Here is an 8062-nt window from a genome sequence, read left to right on the forward strand (position 1 = left end):
TTATTGTTAATAATATATTCAATGTTTGTGTACCTTTATTTAAGAATTTTAAATATAAATATCCACCATGGTTTAATTTTGAAATTAGAAGCAACATTCGAGAGAAAAACTTGGCACATAAGAACTATAAAAAATATAAAACTGTAAATTATCTAAATAAGTTTAGAGATCTGAGGGCATTAATTAAGGATCAAGTTAGTAACGCATATAGAGAATATATTAGCAACACGGAAAATATAATTCAAAATGATTCATCTAGGTTTTGGTCGTTTGTTAGGTATAAACAACATAAAACAAGGATTCCAGGCAGCGTATATTGGGGTGACTTTACGTATGAGACACCTCAGTGTATTGTGGATGGTTTCTCAGAGTATTTCTCAGATGTATTCATACAATCTAATCAAGCGTATACCGGTAATAATGATATTTTAAACAGCGATATTATTAATATTTCTAATGTGACCAGAGAAGATATTATTCATGGCATAAAGAAACTTAAAAATAAATTGACATCTGGAATTGATAATGTTCCCAGTTTTATAATTAAGGACTGTGCAGCTGCATTCGTTGAACCTTTACTTATTTTATTTAACCTTTGTGTGTCAACATCAACATACCCTGAAATTTGGAAAACTGCTCGTATATGTCCTGTTCACAAATCTGGTGATACTTCTTTATTAAATAATTACAGAGCAATATCAATTCTTTGCAACTTTGGGAAACTTTTTGAAATAATTTTGTACAATAATATCTACTGTTCTGTTAAAAATATAATATCCCCGTTTCAGCATGGATTTATGGAGAAAAGGTCAACAATTACTAATTTGTCAATTATTACACAATTTATATCTGACAATTTGGATTCTCACGGGCAAGTAGATGTTATATATACCGATATACAGAAAGCTTTCGATCAAATTGATCATTACTTATTAATATCAAAACTTAAACAGATAGGTTTCTCTCGCACTTTGATTGACCTGTTTAAATCTTATTTACTAGACAGATCTCAATTTGTAGAGTATGGGGGCTATAAGTCAAAAACATATATCGCCAAATCAGGAGTGCCACAAGGATCGAATTTAGGGCCGCTGTTATTTTTGATATTTATTAATGATATAACATCTGATATAACCTGTCAAAAGTTATTATTTGCTGATGATCTAAAAATATTTAGTATTGTTACATCAGATAATGATTGTTCGAAGCTTCAAAATGATTTAAATAAGATAAATGAATGGTGTTCTACAAACTCATTGAAGCTGAATATATCTAAATGTAAAATAGTCTCATACACGAAAAGGGGGACAGTTTTAAAGTATAATTATCTAATTAATAACATTGCTATTGAACGTTGTTTGTCTTATAAAGATCTAGGTATATTGTTTGATTCTAAACTGGCTTTTACGGACCATATTAACAATGTAGTATGTTCGGCTTCTAAAACTTTGGGATTTGTTATTAGAAATATGAGAGACTTTTCGAATGTTGATTCAATGAAATTATTATATGTGTCACTCATTAGAAGTAAATTAGAATACGGATCCATTATCTGGTACCCTGTATATCATAATTATATTTGTCAAATAGAGTCGGTGCAGCGGAGGTTCTTGAAGTTTATTTATTTTAAAAGAAATGGTGCTTATCCTGATAGAGGTATAGACAATAAGGTGTTGCTTCAAGCTTTCCAATTGCAGTCATTATTGCTTAGAAGAAACTGTTCAGCAATTGCTTTTGTTTATAATTTAATAAACTACAGAATCGACTGCCCTGCTCTATTGGAAAAATTAAATTTATTTGTTCCAAGGATAGAAACTCGGCATAATGTTACCTTTTATTGTGATCTTGCAAATACTAATGTAATGAGAAAATCACCTATTTTTAATGCATGCACTATTTTTAATTCTATATCATCTTTGTGTGACCTTCATTTTGATAGTTTAGTCCAAATAATTCGTGTGTACGATGAAAAATTTAATGTAAATTTATAGCTGTTTCGTATATGTTGATTACATCTTACAAAGTACTACCTTATATTTATAATTTGTTTAGCTTTTCCTGTAATTGGGTGTAACCTGTAGGAAAAATAAAGTTATTATTATTATTATTATNTCTTTAGTTTCTAGGTGTTCTATCTCCAAGTGTTGACTAATGCTATATACTATTTTGTAATATCTTATAAGGATAATAATGATTATTATTATTATTATTATTACGCCACCATTCGATGCCTTTGGAACATTTGCAACTGTTGCTGTTGCAGTTGTATATATGCTTCTATATTTCCCACATATCATTTCACATAGTTTCCTCGCTGTGACATATTCATCTCCAATTGGTGCTTAGTTTGGACCAATCCAATTTAGGATTTAATAACCTCACTTGAATTATCTTAACTTTTATAATGTTGTTGCAGATATTAATTATTTTCTTTCAAAATAGTAGCTAATCATTTTTGCAGAATATACATGTAAAAAATAAAAAAATTCTCCCTAAAGAAAAAGTTAAAGCTTTAAAAGCTAATACCAAAATTACATCAGCCGACAGAGAAACATAAAACATATAATTCTGATAACCACATAAACTCCACAGATCTCTGTTTTCGTGCTGTTACCGCCGAATAGTACGTAAGCTACCTGTCAACAAAGGTCGCTAATGCCAATATAAAAAAGCAATGATCCAATTTAGGATTCGGTCCACTTAACTATCACTACTATTAATATCTTTAATTATTATTTATTTAAAATGTACCTATAAAGTTTCCCCCCAAAAATAGTCTTTCCAAGAAAAAATTACTTAAGCATTGTTTTTCATCTTTCAAAGGGATGTAACGAAATCCGGGACTCGTGATAGATTATTTGTTAGTTCTCGGAACGGATGGGTCAACTCAGTCAACAATAATTATTGTTGGCTGAGTTAACAAAGTTAAAAAAGTTAAGGGTTTTGAAGTAGGTTTAGCGTCGTTGAGAAACTGGTACCTCTTGTCACCGGGAGTAATAAATTTGCAAAGCTCGACCATCGTAGTCCTTCGGAGAAGGCCTTATGGAATTTAGCAATGATTTTGTACAAGTAGACTTAGATCGTCAGGGCCATGTGTTGGGCATCTGGTATCGACTAACTGCGTCGCGCGTTGGTTTAGCCCGTGGTGAAGGGAAAAATTTATATTTCTAACAACGCGCGAAATACATTCAAAAAGACGCAGAAATTCCAAGATATTTAAATAAGTTATCAGAATGTTGTGAGGAAAATAATAATAAATCAAATAGCTGTTTTTTAGGCGGATTTTCCAATATATAAGAATAGATTAAATGAGATTGACTAATCCGTCCCGTGTTGCTATACGGAGTCACAAGAGAAAAGTGTAGGGTTACTTGTAAGTTCAGTTTAGTCACAAAATTACCCATACAATTGTAAATTTAGTCAATTAGGTATTAACATGGTATATTTGAGCCATTTCAACACCCTATATTCAGGGATACCGCCAATAAGATAAGAACCGATACTTCTGTACCCAAGAAATGGGCGTGTCGGAGAGAGGTGTCGAATTCAGGAGAGATTTCCGAAAAAAGGCAGTTTCTCCTTGGGTTCCACACTTAATTTTAGAGTCTCGGGTTAATTTAATCCTGAATAAAGTCTTTCCAAATTTTGCTATGAATTCGCGTTAAGTTCCTTGAATCTCTGATTGCGTTATTGCGTGTAAATTAATTAATAATATTTGTCTGAATCCGTTGTGTCTTCGTTATTTTGTTTGTTTGTTTTGTTTATTTTATTGTTATTAAAAAACCTTCCTCGAAGTTTTGGTGTTTTCTTGCTCAACTAAGTGTCCATCGAGTGAGAGTAGATCACCCTGTACAACCAACACCTGGATTATACTCTACGTGAGGGATGTACAGTAAGTGTCTGGAATTCACTCTCTGAACGTACAACATTTCTATGTTCTCACGTGCTAATTAAAGTGTAAATAATAATAATCCAGACGGTATCTGTTTCAAAGAGTCCATATTTGGGTGAATCGTATATCCACGGAGATTTTTGTCTTTTTGGCTTTCAAATATCACTAGAAATGAAAATTTTTCTATGCGCATAAAAAAAACGTACGCTTAACTTTTGGCGGCACAAAATGTTAAAAAAATTCGAAAAATGTCATATTTTTCTTTCTATTTAATTATGTATCTTTTCAAGAGTTCATTTTAGGCGAAATTGGAAGAGGAAAAAAATGTTTGTAATTAAATATTACAAAATATGACTACTTACAAATCGAATGAATCATGATTATTATTGTAAAAATCGAAAAAATGAGGTTAAAAAACATTACTTTTTAGGGAATTTTTTTGGGGTCTTTAAGTTGGGTATAGGACCTTCATATTTGGCTCAAGAAAACTTCATGTTATGTAGAATCATCACACCAAATTTCATCAAGATCGGTTAGATAGATTTTGCATAATAATTTTGCAATCCAGATTTTGAAAAAAAATTGCGATTTCTCAAAATTTTGCACAGCAAAAACCAAGGCCCTTAGATACTTGAAAATATTTAATCACATGTAGAAGGGCTCTCAAGCTTTCAAACCGTTTTTGAAAAATTCGAATCCGTCAATTAGGAAAGCTCTGACGCTTGTTTAAACATTAGTCGAATTTTTGTACTATAATTTTGTAATTTTGTAGAGTTAATTTCTCATTTGCTTATATTTTAAACAGTAAATAATATATGTATTAAACTTTAATCACAAAAGAAATGGTGATTAAATTAATAATTAATTAATTAATTAATTAATTAATTAATTAATTAATTAATTAATTAATTAATTACTAATTTTCGACATATTTTGAAAATAATTGTTGTTTAAACAATTGTAGAATATTTAAATAAATTTGTTTCTCATCTTTGATAAACTGTATACAAGGTGATTCAAAAAACCGCTGACAGACTTCTAGGGTAGATAATACATAAAAAATTAAGACGAAAAGTTGTAATAAACATAAGGTCGCAAATGCCTCCTTAACGAGATACAGGGCGTCAAAGTTTCTGTAAAATTAAACATTGTCTGCAATAATTCCAAAATGCCTGAACATTTCTATTTCAAATTTGCTATGCGTAGTTAGCACCTTAAGACCAATGTTTGATGTACTGCTCAAAATTTTATGAGCAGCAGTGTCGTAGAGACGGGGTCAACGTGACCCTTTTTTAAAAATATTTTCTACGCCACTGCTAATTTTGTCAAACGGGCACTATTTTCGTGTAAAGTGTTCAATTGTCTATCGAATTGGTCTCTTGCAAAATTTGGATTAAAGCAACCATTTTTAAGAGAAACACCTTTGTAGAAAATTTGTAAATCCAATTTTATTTTCATTCATTTTAGTTTCGCATAGTAGGCTTGTGCTATTCAAAATAAAATTAAACATCGCCTGTCACTAATGTCAATNTGCTTTAAAAAATTTGATTTGATTGAATATTCACAAAGTTATTCTAATTGTTTATAAGTACAAAAATTCGACCAATGTTTAAACAAGCGCCAGAGCTCTCCTAATTGACGGATTCGAATTTTTCAAAAACCGTTTGAAAGCTTGAGAGCCCTTCTATATGTGATTAAGTTTTCAAGTCTCTAAGGGCCTTTTTTTTTCAAAATCTGGATTGCAAAATTATTATGCAAAATCTATCTAACCGATTTTGATGAAATTTGGTGTGATGATTCTACATAACATGAAGTTTTCTTGAGCCAAGTATGAAGGTCCTATACCCAACTTAAAGACCCCAAAAAAATTCCCTAAAAAGTAATGTTTTTTAACCCCATTTTTGACGATCTTTTCGATTTTTACAATAATAATCATGATTCATTCGATTTGTAACTATCATATTTTGTAAAATTTAATTAGAAACATTTTTTTCCTCTTCTATTTTCGCCTACAATCAATTCTTAAAAAGATACATAATTAAATAGGATGAAAATTAAGACATTTTTCGAATTTTTTTAATATATTGTGCCGCCAAAAGTTAAGCCCACGACTTTTTTATGCGCATAGAAAATTTTTCATTTTTAGTGATATATTAAAGCCAAAAAGCCAATAATCTCCGTGGATATACGATTCACCCAAACCAAAACAAATACCGCCTAGTCTATAAGTATAAAACTCCATTTCGAGACGTTAATAGTAAACTCTTTTGAAAATTAATATCGTCATAACGATAAATAGATAAATGAAGAAATAACCCCTCGGATTACAGGGATAAAAGCATTTTTAAGAGACACGATGAATTAAGAAAGGTTAAGTGCATTATCTATGCCCAGTAGAAACATTGCTGATAAAGCGGATACACGACTTCGATAAGAAAGTAATTAAGTTATGTTATCGCAGGAAACAACTACTTCACAGGCTATATGTTCCGACTAGCATTGGATTACAACAGCTGTATTATTAAATACAACTAGAGTCACTGTCGACTGAACATACCAGGCATATATCGCTTTCGGACTTGTTAGCCTTCATCACTATGCCATGTGCGCCAACCCACAAATGATTCAGCTGCTTTGATTCTTTACATTCAGTAATGAAACAAGCACAAGTAAAAGATGTAATGGTGTGCTACATCTAGTGGCCACCGCTACTAAAGGCGTAAGACCTACAAAAATTCCAAAAAATGGCTGAAAGCGACCTGTATTGTAGGTCTAATGAAAGCAGGACCAGTGTCGCCCCTGTGAGGACCAAAGCAAAGTTTCACGTGATGATGTTGCAGGAAGCAACTACTTCACAGGTTATATGCCCTGACTAGCGTTGGATTACACAAGCAATATAATTTAAAACATACTGTGCATATCTACCGTGACATATCTATGTCGAGGAAGATTAAAATAGTTATTTAAGCAATATTAGACATGAGTGAATCTACCTTTATAAAAGTTACTTATACAACTAATGCAAAAAGTAAATGTTTTTGGCATGCTACGTGAAATTCTAATGCTGGGGCCACACTTATGTTAACGTGTAACGTCCATTATTGCGATGATTATTGCCTTAAAAATAATATAATAAATTACGCGGTAAAGTGAATAACTACACTTGTGTTTGACGTCTACAGTTGCATTATATGAGCGTCAATTATTATTTTATGCTCTTTATCTAGGATCCGTTTGAAACACTTCTAAAAACTCTATAATTTTTTCGTTAAACCACTACATTTTTATGCAACCGTATTAAACCATGACTGAAACTCTAATGCGTCGCAATAGACAATGCTAGTGTAGCCACATCAATGGGATAAATGACGCGCAAATCGCTTTGATGTGTCAAAAAAGACCGCCACTCGTGTTATCGCCTAACGTCTAACGCCATTAATAACGACGATGATAAATTAGCGGCTAAGTCGCTAAGTCGTTTAATGCAAGATAGTGCGATAATTAACGACATTAGGCGTTAGTGTGGCTCAGCATTATCGCCTAACGTCTAACGCCATTGATTAAATTAGGGCGCTAAGTCGTGGTTACACTGAAAAAACAATTACTTTCTATTAAAGGAATCGGTTGTTTTGAATGCAGTTAGTTTACATTTATGCTAGTTACATTGAGATAAACCAGTTAAATTCAATACAAGCCATTTGATTTGTTTGAATTAAAAAAAGAAACAGTTTGCAACAGATTTGTCTATAATTAACAAATTAGATTTAATATAACCATTTATGATTTTAGAATATTTGTTAGGCGAATTAAAAGAATAAATTTTTAATACAAATTTATATTCGTTTTTATTTAATAAATATTATTTTATATTGGCCTATCTAACGTTACAATTAAACTTTAAAGGAAAATTATTCCAAATATATAATTTCTTAAATGTGAACCAGCTGGTTATAAAAGTTAAATTTTTATATAGTTTAAAACTATTATCAGTTCAATAGTAAAATATATTATTTAAAAATTATTCCAATCACGTGACCAAGTTGTGTTCTCCCCTGACAGTCGTATCTTCGCCATCATGGCGACTATGTATGCAAGCTGCCTGTAGTGTATTGTTTAGTTCAGTAGGCTAGTATGGACCTCGGTATGGACTACGAGTATATCAAAAGGTAG

Source organism: Anoplophora glabripennis, unplaced genomic scaffold, assembly GCF_000390285.2.
Source record: "Anoplophora glabripennis isolate ALB-LARVAE unplaced genomic scaffold, Agla_2.0 scaffold458, whole genome shotgun sequence".
Classification (NCBI taxonomy): Eukaryota; Metazoa; Arthropoda; class Insecta; order Coleoptera; family Cerambycidae; genus Anoplophora; species Anoplophora glabripennis.